Source organism: Glycine soja, chromosome 2 (genome assembly GCF_004193775.1).
Source record: "Glycine soja cultivar W05 chromosome 2, ASM419377v2, whole genome shotgun sequence".
Classification (NCBI taxonomy): Eukaryota; Viridiplantae; Streptophyta; class Magnoliopsida; order Fabales; family Fabaceae; genus Glycine; species Glycine soja.
In genome coordinates this window covers 38,133,890-38,156,774 of record NC_041003.1, presented here as the reverse complement: position 1 = coordinate 38,156,774, position 22,885 = coordinate 38,133,890, and the positions used below count along the sequence as shown (strand labels likewise).

The 22,885-nt window shown below is 37.4% G+C and overlaps 1 pseudogene; it reads right to left on the bottom strand.

The window, feature by feature from the left end:
* Nucleotides 1–22,885, bottom strand: part of LOC114371610 — a 48,018-nt pseudogene that overhangs the window by 20,093 nt on the left and 5,040 nt on the right.

The following is a 22,885-nucleotide window of genomic DNA, read 5'->3' as shown; positions in this document are numbered from 1 at the left end:
GGTGAAGGAGGCATCCTCACCACTTGTATTTTTGCAATCTTTCATCTTGTTCTTCTCTATGTTGTAAAGGAGGCTTCCTGGTTATGGAAAGCTAAACTCCTCTATTGAATCATCCTTTTAGGTATTTGATGTAAATATCTTTCTATCTATTTAATGATGTTTTGTGTGTTCTCTATGCTATCTACTTTTCATTCTTGTATGCCTTTACCTTGATCACGTAGATGCATGCTTTGTTAGGGTCATTCAACAGTGGAAACTGGTCTGATTCTGATGACCTTGATAGGACAGGACTAAGTTGTCGTACTATCACGAAGGGGTGCGATAATTTAGTTGTAGTATGTTTGTATTAATACGGTCCTGGTCGAGTTTAGTCCAACAAGAGGAATCTGAGGACGATACTTTATCAAGATTGGGCTAAACTATCATGAGGAATCGGGGTTTAGCATCTCAAGAGACACCATAGGAACACATAAACATTGCTAGATAGAAAATATCCTTTTAGCATCAAGCACCTATTAGGAAGACCAACGCGTTTTCTACTTGTTTTTACACATCATTTCTCTCGTGTGATTTTCCTTTTGGCATATATAGTTTACATACCTGTTCATATTGACACTTAGATTTTCACACCAGACACCTATTCACTGAAATAGCTTACCAAGTAACATAAGTTCCCCGAGAGTTCGATACTCGATTCTTACCGCTTTATACTACTTGTGCGATCTGGTGCACTTGCCGGAAGCGAATAAGTTTTTGGCGCTATTGCCAGGGAACTTCTTTTTATTTGGAAAATTAGATCGTTTTTAGGTGTCTATTCTTTATTATTTATTATTTGATTATTTGTTAATATTTGTTCTTAATTCATATTTATCTTCTCTTATTGGGTTGGATAACCGCTGTGTCTGTTAGTATTTTATATGCATAGATCTCCCACAGACAATTTAGTTCCTCTGGACTTAGAAATTGAAGCTACATTGAGAAGGAACAAGGCCGAGAGAAGAAGGAAACTTCTGCAAGACAGTATAGTTGCATCCATTCTTGAGGAAGAAACTCATTTTTCTGATTTATTATCACCTGATTCACCATCATTAAGGGAATCCGCTACTCAATTGCCTAAAACCGCTAGCATGGCAGACGAGCAGCACCGGAGGATCACCCTTGAGGATTATTCAAGCAGCTCAATACCGCAATTCTTTACTAGCATTGCACGTCCTAAAGTGCAAGCTCACAACATCAACTACCCGCATTCTTTAATTCATTTAAAATACGGAAATTTATTCCAAGGATTACCTAATGAAGACCCCTATGCACATTTGGCAATGTTCATTAAAATATGCAACACTGTTAAGATTTCCGGTGTGCCTGATGAAGCTATTAGACTCAGCCTATTCTCATTCTCATTGGTAGGAAAGGCCAAAAGGTGGCTTCACTCATTTAAGGGTAACAGTATGCAAACCTGGGATGAAGTTGTTGAAAAGTTCCTAAAGAAGTACTTCCCAGAGTCCAAGACTGCGGAAGGGAAAGCTGCAATTTCTTCATTTCATCAGTTCCATGATGAATCTCTGAGTGAAGCATTTGAGAGGTTCAGAGGTTTATTGAGAAGAACTACCACCCATAGGTTTTCCAAGCCAATTCAATTGAATATGTTTATAGATGGGCTGAGACCACAAACCAAGCAACTGCTAGATGCTTCTACAGGGGGAAAGATAAAACTGAAGACCCCGGAAGAAGCAACTAAGCTAATTAAGAACATATCAGCCAGTGATCATGCCATTCTACGAGACAGAACCCATCAAATCACGAAGAAAAGCTTGTTAGAGCTATAATCACATGACGCTTTATTAGCACAGAACAAATTGCTTTCTAAGCAACTTGAGATTTTAACAAAAACACTCGGTAAGCTGCTGATGTGTCATCATTTTCTCCTATTTCTTAACTCTTTTTGTCACCATTTTAATTACTGATTAGCCTTAATTGTCAAATTAATTATGTAGTTTTATCATTTGGGCATACTGGATTTATTTTGTGTTTTTAATTTAATTTCAGGAGAATTATAGGCAATTAGGCTTGAATCCAGAATTGGGCTTGGAATTGAAGAGAGCAGACTATTTTATTTCACCAAATCTTATCTTATCTAGATTTTATCTCATCTAGATATTATTTAGATTTGATCTCATCTAGATCTTATCTAGATTTAATCTCATCTTGATTTTATCTTATCTTATCTTATCTAGATTTGATCTCATCTAGATATTATTTCATCTAGATCTTATCTTATCTTATCTAGATTTTATTTTATTTATGGGCTTGGATTTAAAACAAATTTGTAAAGCTTTGGGGCTGAAAACTATATAACAGCACCAAGGTTCTAGTTTAAGCTCTCGCTCCTTCCCCTCTTCTTCCTCTCTCTTTCGTCTCTCTCTTCTCCCCTCTCTCTCTTTTTCGTTTTAGTTTTTAGAGTGCTACTCTCTTTTTCGTTTTAGTCACTTTTCGTTTTAGCAATAAAATTTCGTTCTTGCTTCAATCTACATTTTCGTTCTCTATTGATTAATGGAAGGCTAAGTCTCCAGCGTTGTTTTCTCTTGAGGATCAAGCACAGTTCTCTTTGAGGTTCTATTATTACTATTAAATTCTGATCAGTTTTTCCTCTTCACCAATTACTCTGTATTTGTTGCTATTAACCCATGGATGCTTAGTGCTTGATTAATTGTCTCTGTGCTTAATTTACGTTCATGCTTAATGATCGTTCATGATTAATTGGTGTATGTGTTGCTTAATCACATATTGAATGCCTTATGTTAAATTTTGCTTAGTAATTTAATTTAGGGTTGGATTAAGTGGTTGAACTGATAAAGGATAAATTCTCGTAACCTAGGATAAGAGACTTGCTTGTGAATCAAGGGGAAGCAACGTGTTTTAATTTCGATATTTTCTAATTCAAATTTATTCGCTGTTTAATTTACAAAAACAAACAACCCCCCCCCCCCCCCCCAATTCGTTACTGTTTTATTACTATTTGTTATGAACGTTTGGTTGACCATTGCTCGTTGGGAGACAACCTAGGGTCACTTCCTATATACTGCATTTTTAATGTTTATTTGATTCGAGTACGACTGATCAGTTGCCAACTAAGTTATCTATTGGTCAACCTACGCACTCTTCTGTTTTGCAGGTTACAGGTTATACCATCTGTGGTAAGGCTTATGAAACAGGCCAATGTATTCCCACTGAAGAAAACACTCAAGAAATTCATTATATGGGAAATCAACAACGACAAGGGTATACTCAAGGAGGATTTTCAAGCTTCCAGCAGGGTCCCTATAATCAACAATGACAATGGAGGACACACCATGGCAACCAGTTCAACAAAGACCAGAGTGGGCCTTCAAACAGGCTAATCCAACAAGGGCCTAACATATTCTAGAGGACTACTAAGCTGGAGGAGACCTTGACTCAGTTTATGCTGGTAACAATGTCAAATCATAAAAGCACCGAGTCAGCACTGAAGAACCTTGAGGTCCAGATGGGACAACTGGCTAAGCAGATAGCTGATAAGTCATCCTACAATTTTGTGGCAAATATAGAACAAAATCCCAAGGAGGAATGCAAAGCTGTGATGACAAGGAGTAAGAGGTTTGTGGAAGCTGAGGTTGAAGAAAATGTAGTGCACAAGGAGAAAGCAACTGAAAAGAAAGGTACTGAAATTAAGAAAAATGATGTGAGAGGTGAAGGCAATAAGGAAAAAGAGACACAAATAATGGTCCAAAATAAAGAATTGAAAGACCAAGTAAAAGAAAAAGAAGTAGAAAAAGAAAAAGAAGAAGAAAAAGAAAAAAAAAAGAAAAAGAAGAAAAAAAATAAGAATGCAAAGAAGAGTAGAAGTGAAAAAGCTATGGATGAAGGTGTGGAAGTACTGTATCCTGTGGTACCTTCCAAGAAGGAAAAAGATCGTCATCTGGTGAGATTTTTAGATATTTTCAGGAAATTGGAATTAACCATGCCCTTCGGAGAAGCTTTGCAACAGATGCCACTCTACTCCAAATTCTTGAAGGATATGTTAACAAGGAAACATAAGTATATTCACCAGGAAAACATCATAGTGGAAGGAAATTGCAGTGCAGTGATTCAAAAGATCCTTCCACCCAAGCATAAAGATCTTGGGAATGTAACTATTCCTTGTTCAATTGGAGAAGTCATTGTGGGAAAAACACTTATTGACCTGGGAGCCAGCATTAATCTAATGCCACTCTCCATGTGCAGAAGATTGGGAGAGTTGGAGATAATGCCCACTAGAATGACTTTACAACTAGTTGACCACTCCATTACCAGGCCATATGGAGTAATTGAAGATGTGTTGGTCAGAGTGAAACATTTTATCTTCCCGACAGATGTTGTGGTAATGGATATCTGCAAAGATACTGACATTCCTATAATATTGGGATGGCCATTCATGTTGACTGCAAGCTACATAGTTGATATGGGTAGGAGGAAGCTGGAGTTGGGTTTTGAAGATCAGAAAATTGATTTTGATTTATTTGTTGAAGACAAGCCTGCTTCAGAACAAAATGTTTGCTTACAGGTAATGGAAAGAGGTCAAGAGGTTCTGACGGTAAGAAACAAAACATAAGATCACCCAGTGAGGTAAATGCGTCAAGCTAATGACGTTAAAGAAGCGCTTCTTGGGAGGCAACCCAATTTTAATTTCTGCTATCTTTGTTTTTCATGCATATATCATATGGAACTTGCTTTTTAATCTGTACATTGGAGTATATCAGCTTATCCTTGAATGTTAGATATAAGGATTTCAATTTGTCAAGGAAGGGACTGAAAAATAACTTAGAAAACATTTTCTAAAAACAGTCCTTTCGCTAAACTCAAGCCTCGCGCTAAGCACACCTTTCTTCATGCACTAAGCCATGAGTCTCAAGCGCTTAGCGCTCAACACTTGCATCTGAGGCTGATTTGATCTGCTAAGCTGGCCAAGACTGAGCTAAGCCAACTTCAATTCAATCTGAATTCGGCCAAGCTGCAGTCTAATCGCTAAGCCCATCATACACTTTGGCTAAGCGCGAGTCATTTCCGCCAAGCTCTGTTCTTTGCGGCCAGAACTGGGGTTCATGAAGCTAAGCGCCAGTCATGGCGGCTAAGCTGAATTCCTTGCGGCAATGTGAGTGCAAAGCGAGTCCTTATCAGCTAAGCGCATACTTCTCTGTACTCAAGATGCATAATTTTAGCTAAGCCGGCCCAGAGCCCGGCTTAGCGAGAGTTGCAGGTTTTCTGATCTGCAGACCTCGCTAAGCAATCTTATCCTCGCGCTAAGCCAAGCCTGTGTGCTAAAAAACATTGATTTTGAATTTCAAACGTCGGCTAAGCGAGCGGATATGCTAAGCGAGCCTCATTGAGAAACCAAACATCTCTCTGGATCACTTAGCGCAACGATTCGCTAAGCGAGAGTGTCGAAAACTGCTTAAGTGAGTGTAACAACAATTACAATCACAATTGCCAAATTTCGTAAACTTCGTCTCTGCATTCTCTCTCTCCAAAATTTCACACATTTTGCATCTGTGCTTTCTTTTTGCATAATCAACTTCCAAGCAATAACCATTCACCATCCAAGTAAGTTCCTTGTTTCCTTTTCTCTTTTTCTTGTCTAAACTTTAGGGTAGAAGACTTCACATGTAGTTTTAGATTTTTAGGGTTTTAATGTTTTGTTAGAATTAGTTTAAGATTAGGACTGTATATACGTGTATACTGTATTTAGTATGTTGCACACATTTCATGTTTGATATGCCTTTTAGAGGCTTGAAAAGTGCAAGAAAATGAACTGCGTTTTCTGCATTTTCTGGAAAACACGATGAACTCACTAAGCGAGCATGCTGCGTTAAGCGAGTTCATCAGTACTCATTGAATATATGCATTCTCTGAAGAACTCGCTAAGCGTGCCTGCTGTGCTAAGCGAGGCTGAATCGCTAAGCCCAGGTAACTTAGACAATTTTTTTGTTGATAGCCACACGCTAAGCCGAGCTTTCCTGGGCAAAGCGCGATTCGTTGTGGCATCCACTGAGCTAAGCGAGCCTCACTCGCTGGGCTCCCTATACTTAGTGAATATTTTGAATTATTGGTGTCGCTAAGCGCAGCCTTTGAGGAGCTTAGCGCATATCCTTGTGGCAGACCTTAGGCTTAACGGGTACTTTCCAGCTAAGCCAATTTTGCAGAAGCTGAATTTCTGTAACTTCCGCTAAGCGGCCCCACATGTCGCTAAGCGGTAGTGTGTTTTTTGTGAAGGCCAATTAAGCGGACCATGTCTCGCTAAGCCACCTATTCCTTTTTCAGTTTTATTTTTCAGTTGTTGAATTTGAATAACTTATGTCCTGATTGATTGTTTGGTTTCTTTATTTGCAGATGGCTTCTAGGAAACGTAAAAGTATTAGTTCAAGACCCACAACGCAGTATGACACAAGGAGATTCTCTTCCTTAAATGCTTGGACCAGATACACAGATAATGTCCTGGGGAGAAACATTTTACCAAAGAGGAAAGTAGAGATATATCACTCAAAGATAGATGAGTTTAAGGCTGAACTAGAGAGGCGTAATTTCCATAAACACCTCACCAATTTAGTCGATGGGAGCATAGACCTGGCTTTGGTGAAAGAGTTCTATGCAAATTTATACAGTTCTGAGGACCGTCCACCAAAGCAGTCCAGAGTCAGAGGTCATTTAGTGAAGATTGATGCTAACAGTCTTAACACATTCTTGGAGACACCTGTGGTATTAGTTGAAGGGGAGACCTTACTCGCTTACTCCAGATACTGCAGGTTGCCTACAGACTACAGAGAGATAGAGGCTGCCTTATGCATACCTGGCCGAGGGTTCATCTTGAACTCTGAGGACCATCCTGGGAAGATTCTTAGGAAGGATCTGACTACACTAGCTCGGGTGTGGAGTGTCCTCTCATACTCCAACTTGGCCCCCACATCACACACTTCTGACTTGATAGTGGATAGAGCTAAGCTGATCTTTGGCCTAGTCTCTCGCATGGATATGAACATAGGAGCACTGATCTCTGGCCAGATGACCTCTATAGCCTAGTCTAACATTTCTAGACTTAGGTTCCCTGCTCTGATCACCGCATTATGTAGAGCCAGAAGGGTTGTCTCTGATAGCCTCACTTTTGAGTGCCTGAGCCCGGTCATTAACTTGGCCTACATTAGGAAGAACTGTTGGAACCTCGAGGGTCTAACAGTTTCTATCCGAGGGGCTAGGAGGGCAAGGGCGAGGCTAGTTGAGCTTCCTTCTACTTCTGCAGCTCCTACTCCAGCATCTACTTCAGCAGCCTCTTCTGTCCCAGCTTAGATAGATTCTCAGCATTTTGAAGCCATGCTTTAGAGCATTCATCAGGGACATATCATTTTATTATAGAGTTTACAGGTGGTGGCACCTCCAGGATCTATTCCTTCAGTTGAGCAGTTCAAGGAGATGGTAGCCTGGCCCGGGACCCAACCTTCTCTTCACAAGGAAGATGAAGGTCCCACAACCCAGGTACTTCAGCATGTGGAGGATGAGTCATCTGAGGCCACCATCCCAAAGCCATTTGTTATAGGAGAAGAGGCAGAGGAGACACAAGTGAGACAGGTAGCTGCTGCCACTCTTGAGCGATCCCTTGAGGCTACTTCAGAGCCTTCTGCACCAGTGGTGAACCTACCCTCACCTCAGCTTGCAGCAGACCCCTCCACTCCTCTTCTAGAGATGCTAGAGGACCCGACTACACCAATCCTAGCTATGGACACTTCTCCTCCAGCTACTCCAGTATTGCATCTGACAGATGAGGAGGATGTTCAGACACAGGACACCTAGGACCAGTCACAGGAATTTTGATTCTTGATGACACTTTTTGCTTTTTGGTTTATTATTATTGTATTTATGGTTTTAGTACAATATCTCTTTTATGTTTATATACACTACTAGTTTTATTTATGGGTAATTGGTTTGCTTATTCTGAAGCATATGGAATAGTTTGACTTGATTTTGATTATATGGCAGTAAAACACTTTTATTGATTTGTGAAAATTGGTGTATGACTTTATTTTGAATTGAATGCATGATTGTGATGGAGTTTATGTTCCTTTTCATGAGTTTGAACAAGTATGTATGCTAGACAAAGAAAGAACAAGAATGTGAACTTGCAATTAGAATTGTTAGTCAGTAGACAGATTGATTGAGAAAAAAAAGCTTGAACCAAAACCGGTGAGAGTGTGATCTTACACTGTGAGTGAACAACTAGTTGTGAGTACTAATCTTTGCATGAATCTATGAATTTTAGAATGAAATGTATAAATGAGGACATGATGAAGGCCATGATTATGCATATACAAGCCTTTTGACCAAAAAGCTTACCTTGAATGATAATTATATCCTTTGCACCCTTTTTGAGCTGAATGATATTGTCAAAAATTTGAACCTTGAACTTAAATAATTATCTCCAGATACCTTGCTTAGATTCTAGGAGAGCATATGGTTCAAGGCAAATTTACCACAAATTTGGGGGAGTGGAACTAATTGGGATGCAAAGAAAGAGATAATGCATTAGCACACACAACACATAAGTTGTGTATAAAAAAAGGAAAAATGTGTTGATGTAACAAGGTCAAAAGCAAATGAAAGTGAAAAGCTAGTGAGCAAGTTGAGCGCATGAAAAAAATCACTTGGATAAGTCTAGGATTTATGCTCTCTTAGAATCTAAGCCTTTGAATCCTAGAAAAACCAATGAATTTTTGTAGCCAAGCCTCACTACAAGCCTGGGAAAGTCCTTCTAATTCTGTTTATACATTTTTGACTTTATGGCATGAGATGAAGTGCAAAGATTGGACCTCTTGCTAGTTGTTATTAATGAATAGCTTAAACACTTGTGCTTGAGTGAAACAGTAGCCATGAGACTGTGGTTTAAGCTACTTTCTTTAATATCTATCTTATGATTAACTTAATCTAATGATACAACTTACATTTTATTCTTCTCTTTGAATAGCTGCATATTTTGTGAAAAACAAGCGATGAGTACATAATGCTTCATTTTTCTTATCATTTAATCAGTAATTTTTGCTGCATACACCTTTGTACATGACCACTGCATGTTTTGTCACTTAAGGACAAGTGAGCTGTTCTCTTTTTGCTTGAGGACAAGCAAAACTATAAATTTGGGGGAGTTGTTAGTCGATGAATACGACTAACTTTTGTGTATAAAACCTGTGTAAATTGTATCAAACTTCCCCAATTTATGGTTATTTTGTAGTGTTATAAGTACTTTTTGTTATAAATACTTAGTACTTCCATTTTGTGTGTTTAATAATCATTTTCTCTCAATTTCAGGTTAATTAGGCGACTTTGAAAAGTGTTGTTTTCACCTTCTCGCTAAGCCAATCTGCTGGCTTAGCGAACGTCTGCTAAGCGCAACACTCATTGGCTAAGCACGAGGAAGAATCTGGAAGAAGATGAGTTGTACAGGTTCGTTGAGCGCACCGCTTCGAGTCCAACAAGAGGAATCTGAGGACGATACTTGATCAAGATTAGGCTAAACTATCATGAGGAATCGGGGTTTAGCATCTCAGGAGACACCATAGGAACACATGAACATTGTTAGATAGAAAATATCATTTTAGCATTAGGCACCTATTAGGAAGACCAACGTGTTTTCTACTTGTTTTTACACATCATTTCTCTCGCGTGATTTTCCTTTTTGCATATATAGTTTACATAGCTGTTCATATTCACACTTAGATTTTCACACCAGACACCTATTCACTGAAATAGCTTACCAAGTAACACAAGTTCCCCGAGAGTTCGATACTCGGTTCTTACCGTTTTATACTACTTGTGCGATCCGGTGCACTTGCTGGAAGCAAACAGTACTCACGTTCATACGTTGTATGTTGTTTATGTTCATGGGGGGTGCATTGACCTTGTCGGATGTCCCTGGTAGGGGAAAATAGAGTGGTTAAAGAGTTTAAGCATCTCTGAGGGGATGGCTTAGGATCTTTAACTCATCCATGGTCATTGTACTTGATGGTACCTATGTTTCATGCCTCATATGACACGGGAAATAGTATAAACTATGGCAGTTGTATGTACTTTGTACTAGGAGTGTCACCTGGTAAGGAAATCCCTTGTGGCCCAGGCTGATCACCGAGGGGGGGGGGAGTTACGGTGCACGACTGGGTGGCCTCAACAATTACTGCATAGTTTCCCCAAGTGAGGTGTCGTGTGGACACGCTTAGGCTATTTCCTTGGTTGATGGTACGTACCACATTGCATCTGAGAGTTGAGGTTATGTGCATGCATCATTTTGGGCAGTATTGATTGGATCCATGGATGGATGATGAATAATTGTTGAATGTGGATGTTGAATAATTATTGAATGTGGGTGTTGAATATTGAATGTTGTGTAAGCTCATGATGTTTGCCTATGTTTTCTTGCTAATTGTGATTATTTAGATTTAGCATTGGTTCTTTTATAATGAACTCACCCTTGCAATTTTGTATCGTGTGGTTGATATCTGTGATGATCGTGAATCTTATTTGTGGGAGCAGAATGACAGCAGTAGGGTGCAGGAAGTGAGATTCTGTTGAGGAGCCGCCGAGCCGACTTGATGACGTTGGGATTATTTTGGGAGAGAGTTGTGTTTTGTTAATCAACTCCTCCATAGTTGGTTCCATGATTCCTTTGTTGGATTAAAGATGTAAATCACAGATTTGAATTATATGTATGAACAAGTTTAATTTCCATTATGTGACTGATTTGTACTGAGTTACTATACTAATATATATGTATCCACTTTAGTATTGGTGCATTGTTTGGTGAATGTATATCAAGGAAAGAAGGAAAATTTACTTTCATTTTTTATAAGCAAATTAACAGAGTTTTCATTTAAAATTTGAAACTTCTCGCGGTTTAGAGTGGTGATATCATAGCAACGAGGTGGGTCGTTACATTACTGGTATCAGAGCAGGTCGAACCTTTCGGCCAGTGAGTTATGAGTTTGCTATGTTTTTTTATGTATTTTTTGATTGCCTTGTTGAATGTTTGATGTCTGTTGTTTGCAATTGGATCTTATTCGCTTTGTTGTCTTTCCATGTGTTGTCGAAATTTGATTGTTGTAGTCATAACATATTTGGTTTCCTGATGTCTGCTATACCATGAGTTTCAATGTCGTGTCATGAGTTATCAGACTAGCCATCTATAAAATTTGTGAAGTGTTAGTGTCTCGAGAGGGGATTAGTTTAGAGGAGTACTTTCTTGAGGCATCAACTCTCAAAAAGTAACCAAGTAGGGACTTGTGATGCTTGTGATTTTTGTATTGCTCTTTTTCCTGTGTGTATTCTTTCCATGTCTCACTTCCTAGTGTGTATAGGGAGTGATGGCTGGACGGAATGATCGTGCTATAGCTGATGCTCTCCAAGCCTTAGCTCTAGCTATAGGGAATCCAAATAGGGGAGAAGCTAGTGGAGCTGTTGAGTACCAAGGGTTGGACCGCTTCTGATGAAACAATCCCCCTTCATTCAATGGAGGATACAACCTTGATGGTGCTCAGAACTAGATAAGGGAAATTGAGAAAATTTTTCGAGTGATGGCATGCTTGGAGGGGAAAAAAGTTGCTTTTGGTACATATACTTTGGTGGAAGAAGCTGAGTATTAGTGGGAGAATAATCGCCAATGCCTAGAGGCTGAATGTCAAGATGTAACCTGGGATGTCTTCAAGAAGGTATTTTTTGGAATCCTGAGGATGTTAGGAACAAGAAGGAGATGGAGTTCTTGGAGCTCAAGCAAGGAAACATGATTGTGGCTGAATATGCAGCCAAGTTTGAGGAGCTGGTGAGGTACTTTCCCCATTACCAAGGGAGAGATGGTGGAAGTTCCAAATGTGTGAAGTTTCTGAATGGCTTGCGACCTGATGTGAAGCAAGCTGTGAATTACCAGGGTGTTCGTCAGTTCCCACTCTTGGTTAACATGTGTCGGATTTGGGATGTAGACTCTCGAGACAGGGCGAGCTATTATAAGAGTATAGGTCCAATGAAGAACAAAAAGAATGGACCCCAACATCGGGGAAAACCGTACTCAATCCCTCCTAAGCAATATGGTAACCGCCCTAACAATCAGAAGACTATTGCTATGGGATTTGCAGGTGGTAGTGGTAGCAAACCCAATACCTTCCCCACTCATATCACTTGTTACAGATGTAGTAAGTTAGGGCACATCTCCTCAAATTGTCCTAATAAAGGCATAACATGTTTTAATTGTAGACAAAAAAGGCATTTTCAGAGAGATTGTCGACGTCCCAAGAAGGAGCAAAATGGTGGGGGCCTAAATGACAAAACTGGACATCCAAAGGCCACTGGAAGAGTCTTTACCCTTAACGGTGCTGAAGCTTCGAAATCCAAAGATCTAATCCAAGGTAAATGTTTCATAAATGGAATTCCTTTACTTGTGTTGTTTGATTCCAGTGCAACCCATTCTTTTATATCCTATTCATGTGTAGGGAAACTTAAGCTTTCTGTGTCTTCTTTAAATAAAGATCTGGTGGTAGAGACCCCAACTAATGGTTTTGTGTTAACTTCTTAGGTGTGTTTGGATTGTCCTGTGGAAATTTCTAGTAGAACCTTCTTAATTGATTTGATATGTTTGCCTTTGAGCCAGATTGATGTTATTCTTGGTATGAACTGGTTAACTTCCAACCATGTCTTGTTAAACTATTTTGATAAAACTATGGTGTTCGATGATTCTGGAGTGAGTATGGATATGATGTTTATCTCTGCCAACCAAGTTGTGACATCTTTAAAAGAAGATGCTCAATTGTACATGATCTTGTCTAACCTAGAGACGGGGACAAAGGTTTCCATGGGTGACCTCCCTGTTGTCAGAGAGTTTCCTACAGTGTTCCCTGAGGATATATTCGGTCTACCACCCGAGAGAGAGATACAGTTTTCCATAGACTTGGTACCCGGTGCTAGACCCATATCCATAGCCGCTTATAGGATGTCTCCTATAGAGTTAGCTGAGCTTAAGAAATAGTTAGAGGAGTAGTTGGAGAAGCGGTTTGTGAGACCTAGTGTGTCTCCATGGGGAGCACCAGTGTTGTTAGTGAAGAAGACAGATGGGACCATGAGGTTGTGTGTAGACTACCGCCAGTTGAATAAGGTGACGATTAAGAATAAGTACCCTTTTCCTAGAATAGATGACCTTATGGAAAAACTGGTAGGAGCTTGTGTGTTTAGTAAGATAGACCTTAGGTCAAGTTACCATCAGATTCGAGTGAAGTCTGAGGACATACCTAAGACTACTTTTAGGACTCGTTATGGTCACTATGAGTATCTAGTCATGCCTTTTGGCGTGACTAATGCTCAAGGTGTGTTTATGGACTACATGAATAGAGTCTTTCACCCTTACCTTGATAGTTTTGTGGTAGTATTCATAGATGATATTTTGGTATACCCCAAGACTAGAGAGGAACATGAAGAACATTTAAGGATTGTGCTACACACCCTTAGGGATCGACAACTCTATGCTAAGTTGTCCAAGTGTGAGTTTTGGTTAGAGAAAGTTAGTTTCCTAGGGCGTGTGATATCTCAAGGGGGTATAGCTGTAGATCCCTTTAAGATAGAAGCCGTTTGGGAGTGGGAGAGTCCTGAATTTGTTTCTAAGATTAGGAGTTTTCTGGGTTTAGCAGGATACTACCGGAGATTCATAGAAGGTTTCTCCAAGTTAGCTTTACCTTTGACTAAACTGACTCGTGAGGGTCAAGCTTTTGTGTGGGCTAAACCAAATAAAAAACAAGCATCAAAAGCAATCATCAAAGACAATCAAAACTCAAGCAGAAAACAAGCATCAAAACTCAATCAAAAGTTAACAATCATAGGCAAAAATAATAAAAAATAGACAAATTAAAATCCTTTTGTTGGATAAATGATACCACTTGTTGGAAAAATGGCCTTTATCACATAATTGATGAATACATAATAAACTATGCTCAAGATCATCAATAAGTAAAGCATTTTCTATGGAGGTAGAGGGATTCATACCTATTTTTCCAACTCCAACAATTTTACCTTTGTTTGTTGTCTCCATAGATCGCATATTTACTATCTTTGGGAGAAATATGAATAAACTTTTATGCATCTCCTGCCATGTGTTTGGAGCAATCACTATCAATGTGCCAACTCTTCTCTGCTTTCAGAGTCTTTTTCCATGAGACCCAAATTTATGATCTCATTTTCTGAGTTACTTGAAGAATCCATGTCATTATCTTCCCAAGTGATGCATGCTTTCTTTTCTTTCTTTTCTTTTAAATTTCTCTTGTCAGATTTTTCCATTATTCTTTTAAGGACAGGACAATTTTAATCTTAAGTGCCCAGGTTGATCACATTCATAGCATTTTGGGGCTAAGGAGGAATCCTCTCCCTTCTTCTTTGGATTGATATTTTATCTCCTTTGATTTCCTTTGTTTCTCAAAAATTTATTGAATCTCTTCACAAAAAATATGAAATCATCATCTTCTTCTATTTCATTCAAGTCCTCTTTGTCACTTTCTTCTTGAATAGAAGATGATGAGGCTCTGAGTGCTATTCCTTTCCTCTATTTATCATTCTCTTCATGTTGATGGAGTCTCATAAGTTCCATTTCATGTTCTTGAAGTTTTCCAAAGAGAGTGGCAAGAGACATATTAGTGAGATCTCTTGATTCTGCAATTGCTGTTACTTTTGGTTGTCATTTCCTGCTTAAACATCTTAGCACTTTGTTAATGAAATCTTCATTAGGAAATATTTTTCCCAATGATGCAAGATGATTAACTATATGAGTAAATCTCTTTTGCATATCTTGTATGGTTTCATATTGATTCATTCTAAACAGTTCATATTCATGTGTGAGAGTGTTTATTCTAGATCTCTTGACATCAGCAGTGCCTTCATGGGTTACTTGTAATGTATCCCACATTTCTTTTTCATTTTTATAATTTGAGACTCTAAAATATTGATCCATGCCTAATGCAGAAGTGATTATATTTTTGGCCTTTAAATTGCATTGAACCTTTCTTCTTTCATCATCATCTCATTCTTCTCTGGGTTTTTCTATAGTTGCATTTTCCACTACCATTGTAAGAATGAAGGGACCAATTTCAATGGCTTCCCATATATTTAAATCTATGGCTTCAATAAAGATCTACATTTGGGTTTTCCAATAGTGCTAACCCTCGCCATTGAAAACTAGAGGCCTATTAATAGAATTTTCCTCAGGAAATGGAAAATTAGATGAACCCATATCTATTTTTGAAGTTTTTAAACTTTAGACAAGAATCCTGCTCTGGTACCACTTGTTGGACAAGTGGCCTCTATAACTTAAGAGGGGGGGTGTGAATTAAGTTTCAAAATTTCCCACTAACAAACTTTTAACCCCCTTCTAAATGATAAGCTTAGAATGCAGAAGAAGAAGCAACAATCAATTTAATAATGTTCTTTAAACATGCAAGACAAAATTAATTATAATAACATAAATGAGATAAGGGAAGAGAGAAATGCAAACTCGATTTATACAGGTTCGGCTACTTACCGTGCCTATGTCCAGTCCTCAAGCAACCCACTTGAGATTTTCGCTAACTTTGTAAAAATCTTTTACAGACTTTGAACACACCTTGGGATCCCACACTCTATTGTTCAAGATTCTCCAAGAGACAATCAGTCTCTTGATTACAACTGACTTTCTAAGATGAACAGAAAGATTTCTCTCCTTTAGAGTGGATGATACAAATTGAAGTTCCTAGAGGAATTTCTCTCTTTTAGAAATGATAATACAATTTGAAGTTCCTAGATGAATTCTCAATAGATTTGCAAGTGTTTTCCCAAGAGTTGTTGAGAGAGCATTTGGCAATGAAGTTCTCTTAGAATATCTCTCTCTTGCTTTACGAAGTCAGACACACATATATATAGGCCCTTCGTGCCTTTTCAAAAATGGTTTGAAGAGATGTGTCTTTTCAAAAAGCTTTTTCTAAAATTGTTCGCTGGTAATCAATTACAGGTTTCTGGTAATCGATTACACAGTTATATTTTGAAGGGTCATGAATTTTCAAATTGAATTTCAAGGATTCCGTTGCTTGTAGCATATGGTTTTTACACGATCTTGTGTTGATGCATGAATTGCTTATAGCATGCTAGAGTATGGTTTTCTAGTTTGGGCTAAGAGTAGGATTCTCTTAGGCTTATATTCACAAAGGGCCCTGGTGTTGGATGGCTTAGTCTCTTTTTTCAGGTTGGGAATTGTAGATTGATCATGATTGCTTGTAAGAATTCTTGATGCATAATGGAAATCTAATTCAGGTTGTGGATTAGATAACTGGATTAGCTTCTCTAGAAATAAAGAGTGAACCAATATAAAAGATTGTGTCTTTTTCTCTCATTCATATCTTTCTTTCATTCAAGTTTTTATTAAGGTTTTAAAGATTCAAGTTTTATGATTGTGAAAGAAAGGAAGTTAATGAAGGATCATGTGTAAGGAAGGATTGATTAAGTATTGATTATGTTCGATTCATATTTGTTTTGTGATATGATCCGTATAGAAAAGATTTTTGTTGCAACTCTATTTTTAAAAGTACATTGTGTTTTTGAAAACCAATTCACCCGCCCTCTTGGTTTATTAAGTTCCATTATCTTTTTTTTTTAGAAACACACATTTTGTTCCGATTGGCTTGTGAGAGGCAGGTCGAGGGACTAAATCCCATAGTTCATTCCTTTTAAACTCATTTAGTTGTTCATGCATAGCCAACAACCAATGCTCATCATGAATTGCTTCATCTATATTTCTAGGTTCAATTTGAGAAACAAATGCCATGTGATTGCATAAAATTCTAAGTCTAGAGTGAGTGGATACTACCTTAGATATTTCACCTATGATGTTGTGCAAGGAGAGGTCTCTTTGAGTTCTACATTCCCTTGGGAGGTCTTTAGGAGGTGTGGTAGTGATTTCCTTGCTTTGTTCAAGATCCTTAACCTTGGATTCTTCTTCAAGTGTAGTGTCCTTATCCTGAAAACCTGTATCTTCAGTTTCCAAAGCATTTTTTTTTAACAAGAGAGTTAGTTTCATCACACATAGCATGTACGGATTCTTCCACACACAATGTTCTCCTATTAAACACTTTATATGCTTGTTTTGTAACGAATAACCAAGAAAAATTGCCTCTTTGACTTTTGCATTAAACTTACAAAGAAATTCTTTTCCATTGTTTAAAACAAAGCATTTACATCCAAAATCCCTAAAATGAGAAATATTTGGTTTCCTTCCTTTGTAAAGCTCATAAGGATTTTTCTTTAAAATAGGTCTTATTAGAAGCCTATTGAGAGTATAACAAACAATACTCACAACATCAGCCAAAAAATACTGTGGTGAATTCCATTTTCTTCACAAAACTTTTCAAAATACTCATTTTGAAATTCACCTCCATCATCACTTCTAATTAAAATAATGTTAAGACCTTTCTCATTTTGAACAACTCTAGCAAGTTTGCAAAAAGCATCATTTTTGGTTCTCAAAAACAAAGTCCAAGTGTACCTAGAATAATCATCAACAATTACTAAGCCATAGTACTTTCCACCTAAACTCATACTTCTTGATGGTCCAAATAAATCCATATGAGGTAGTTCAAGGGGTTTTGAAGTAGAAACAATGATTTACTTTGAAAAGAGTTTTTAACTTGTTTCCCCTTTTGACATGCTTCACATAATTTATTTTTCTCAAACTTGAGTTTTGGAATACCAATTGCTAAGTTCTTTTTAACTTGATGATTGAGATGATGCATGTGTACATGTACATTCCTATGATGCCATAGCCAAGAATCATAAATCTTACTTACCAAGCAACTAAGCCCATGAAATTATGCATGTTCAATATTAAGCATGTAGATATTACATATTCTTTTACCTATATGAACAACCTCACCAGGTTTAGCTTGATAAATAAGACAAAAATTCTTGTTGAATTCAATTTTGAAGCCTTTGTCACATAGTTGACTTATGTGTAAGAGATTGTGCTTAAGTCCATTGAAATACAAAACATTTTTATTTGAGTCTTATGCTGATTTCCAATATTCCATTCTCCCATAATTCTTCCCTTATTGTTGTCTCCAAAAGTGACATATCCTCCTTCCTTTAACACAAAGTCAATAAGTTTGGACTTGTCACCCGTTATGTGCCTAGAAAAATCACTATCCAAATACCATAGTGAGTCTCTTGCTTTTAGGAACATCTACAAGACAAAATCAATTAGAAAGTGGGGGTACCAAATTAAGGTTGGGTCCAATGGGGTTAATTTCCACAATTAAATCTTTAGGAATCCAAAGACATATTTACCTTTAGGAACATCAAATCTCCTAACATAGCATTTATAGGATGTGTGCCCTGTTTTCATGCAATAATGACAAGTCTTTGCATTAGGATTAGGATGCAATATGTTTTTCTTTTTGGAGACTTTGTCTGGGTTCACCTTTTTGGAGGATGCAAACTTAGTTTTCTTGGATAAGCTAGTTTGCATGTTATACCCCAAACCAATCTTATCGGTAGTATGCTTTTGCATACTAAGTAAGTGACTATGATCACTCTTTCCTTTATTCATTTTCCTAAAAAGATCTTTAAGATAGGAAAGCTCATTTTGCAACTTCATATGTTCTTCATAGTGATCCTTTTAAAAATTTTCAAACTCATTTTGCAAAGATTTGTAATCATCCATATTGAGAGAAGTAGAAGCAAAAACACAACCAGTGGCTTTATAAATTGAAACAAGTTTTTCATTTTCATGCTTCAATTTATCAAGCTCACTTTGTGTTGAAGCCAATTTAGTGATATGCCATTTTAGATTGCTTCTCAACTTATTGTTTGAAACAACAAGCCTTTGCACTTCCTCGTGCATTTCGTTAAAGGCTTCCAAAACTTCTTCAAATTCAGAATTTACCTCAATTTCTTCAATAGTTGAGGAGTCATCCTTTGAATCAGCCATTAAGCACACATTTGCAACTTCTTCGCTAGAAGCATTGAAGGATGTTGATGCATTCTCTTCCCAAGCTATGTAGGACTTTCTTTGATTTTCTATCTTTCTTTCCTTTCTTTTCAACAAGTTGTTTTCTAAGGTAGATAGGACAAACTGATTTGATGCGGCCTTGCTTTTCGCATTTGAAGCATGTGAAGGTGTTGTTGCTTTCCACCTTCTTTAAAGGTTTAGAGAATTTTCTGTCTTTGGACCTCTTGAGGAATTTTCCAAATTTCTTCACCATCAAGGTCAAATTCTCTACATCTTCATCATCATTAGAGATTTCTTTGCAATCTTCCTTTGTGGAACTAACCTTGACGGAAATCACTTTCCTTTACTTTTGTAATGCCCTGAAATTTTGCTAGCCGTAAATCGATGTTTAACTGTATTTATCATGTTATTTGATTAGATGATTGACTTGGATGTTGAGTTATGTGGAGTTTTATTGACTTAGGTTGAAATTATGAGATTTCAAGTTTCACCTAAATGTGTCCAGGTAAAACCGTGATCCCAAATCCATTAACCATTGGATCTCCTTCAAATTTGGATTGTAGCTTCAAAACCCACATCTTCACATTTTAACCTTGAGATTTGAAAATAATAATTTTCAAAATCTCTCTTAGCGCGATAAGCGCGCTAAGCACAATTCCAACCTGAGAGGGAATTGCGCTCAACGAAAATGTTGCGCTCAGCACGAATTATTGTGCTTAGTGCAAGACGAATTGCACTCAACGTGAATTGTCGCGCTCAGCACAAATCCTAACCTGAGAGGAAATTACACTTAGTGCGAAATGTTGTTCTCTGCGTCAAAAGTGGATTCTTAGCGAGATGAGCTTACTCGCTTAGAGGGATCTGCAAATTATAAATACATTATTCAATGTAAAAATTATGATTTTCACACCTCCCTCTCTCAAAACTTCACCAAACTACCCTAGAAACTCCTCCTCCACCACCCACAACCACCAGTGGCTACCATGAGCTGTCGTTGTTTGCCGCCAAATCACCATACTGAGAGAAACGTTTTAATTGAAGCGAAATCCTCAGAATCCACCTCAAGGATTCAATGGAGAACAAGCTCTCAATCCTTTCTTTTGTAGCTTCTTTGAGGTAACCTTGACTTCTATGTCTTTCTCCTTGATAGTTTGAGCTTCCCTTAGTGTCTCTTGTGTTTTGGGTACCTTAATAGGATGTTTTTACACTTCCTTTGAAAAACCCTTGAAAATGAGACGCTGTAAAAGTTATCTTTTTATAAAATTGATATTGTTTCCGTGACCTTCGTTGAGCCCTAGTCACATTGATGTGCTCATAATTTCAAAATGATGTCTCCTTGTAGTAGAACCTGAAACACCCCTCAGCCCATTTTTTTTACAGGGGTAATTGACCCTGAATGTTATTGTTAACCTTGATTTTGAAATCTACACTAAATTCCCTTTGATTTGGTATATAGAACCTTGTGTTTGGATGAACAAACGTGAATGAGATAGGTCTCTAAGCGACGCTGAGAGGAGCTGACGGAGAGCTCATGATTGGGGAGAGGAGTTTTTTATAATTTTATGGCTTTGATACCATAACTGGGGTCAGGGAACCCAATTATGAGAATGTATGTTTGTCCCTATGTATGCTGGTTTTCAAGAAAAATAATGTTTTTGACTAATGGGATGTGATACGCCAGTTATTGATAAATGACATTATTGTTTTTATTAGACTTGTGTTGTCTAAAGACCTGGGGTGTGTGAATCTCAGGCATGAACTATATATGTATGTATGTGCGGAATTTGATTTATTGATGATATTGTTATTGACGATACTAATTGATATGATATGATGTTGATGTTTATGATAATGTTGATAGAGAATGATGTTATTATTGAAGATGATATTGATAATAATTGATATGAGACTGTGTTGATGTTTATGATAATATTGATATCAAAGGATGTTGTTATTGATGATAATATTGATATGAGATGATGATGTTATTGTTGATAATGTCATTGAGATGAGATGATGTTGATGTTGATAATGTCATTGAGATTGGATGATGTTGATGTTGAGAATGACATTGAGATGGGATGATGTTGATGTTGATAATGACATTTAGATGAGATGTTGATGTTGATGTTGATAATGTCATTGTGATGATATATGTTGTGTATGTACATGGGGGGTGCACTGACCAAGTTGGATATCCTTGGTGGGGAAAATAGAGTGATTAAAGAGTTTTAAGCATCTCTAGAGTAAAGGGGTGGCTTAGAATCTTTAATTATCCATGGTCAATGCATTAATGGTGGCTATATGTCATACTTCATACTATATGTAAATAGTATAAACTTTGTCAATAAGTAATTGCAGTTTCTCATGAGGGGGAATACTTGTACTTGGGGGCATGTCACTAGGTTTGAAACTCCCTTGAGACTTAGGCTAATTACCATGGGGGAGGGGGAGTTGTCTGTGCACAACAGGATGACCTTGACACTCACTGCCTAGTTTTCCTAAGTGAGAGTGTCGCGTGGACACACTTAGGCTATTTCCCGACAAATGGTACCACATTGCATTTGAGCGTTAAGGTCAGGCGCATGCATCATATTGAGTATGATTAATTGGAATTGTGGAAGATTGATGACTACTTGTTAAGTGTATGTTGGACTAATGAATGTTTATGGTATTTGTTAATGTTTTCTTACTAATCATGGTCATTTGATTTTTGTGTTGATTTCTTTTATAATAAAGTCACCCTTTCAATTTTTGTACCATGTGGTTGGTACTTGTGATGATCGCAAACCTTCATTTGTAGGAGTAGATGGACAACAGTAGAGTACGTGAAGTGAGATTCTTTTGTAGAGTCGCCAAGCCGACATGATGATGTTGGGATTATTTTGGGAGAGAGTTGTGTTTTGTTAATCAACTCCTTCGTAGCTGGTTCTATAATTATTTTTGAATTAAGGATGTAAATCATAGATTTAATTATATATATGAACTAAGTTACTTTCTGTTATGTGAATCATGTGTAATGAGTTAATATATATATATATATATATATATATATATATATATATATATATATATATATATATATATATTCCTCTAAGTAATTATGTGTTCATTTGGTGAACGTATATTACAAAAAATTTACTCTTATTTTTCATAAGCAAATTAATGGAGTTTTCAATTAAAAATTGAAATTTATGCAGTTTAGAGTAGTGATATCGTAGCGACAAAGCGGGTTGTTACAACTTTTCTGTATCTTCTGCATGAGATTTCTGAATCAATTCATGTTCATATGTAAGCAATTTTCCGAAGAGAGTTTCCATTGACATTGATGCCAAGTCCTTGGATTCCTTGATCGCTATGATTTTCAGTTCCTAAGTTCTTGTTAGACAGTTGAGGATCTTGATGTTTAGCTCATAATCTTCTAACATTTTTTCGAGACCAAGCAAGTGATTCACTATATGGGTGAATCTTGTTTGAAGTTTTGAGATGGTTTCACTATTCTTCATTCGGAAAGCTTTATATTCGGATACAAGAGTGTTTTTTCTTGCTCTTCTCACATCCACAATGCCTTCGTGAGTGACTTCAAGCATTTTCCATATCTTATTTGCACTTTTACACCTTGTCGTACGAAAGAATTTATCAAAAGATAAACTAGTAGTTAAAATGTTTTTAGCTTTTCAATCATCTTGCGCTTTTCTTTTCTTGTCATATTTCATCTCATCCCATTCTTTACGAACCAATTCAGGATTGACTTCTTTAGTTGATATAAATGGTCCTTTAACAATAGCATTCCATGCACCAAGATCAATTGATTGAATAAAGATTTTCATTCTCTTTTGC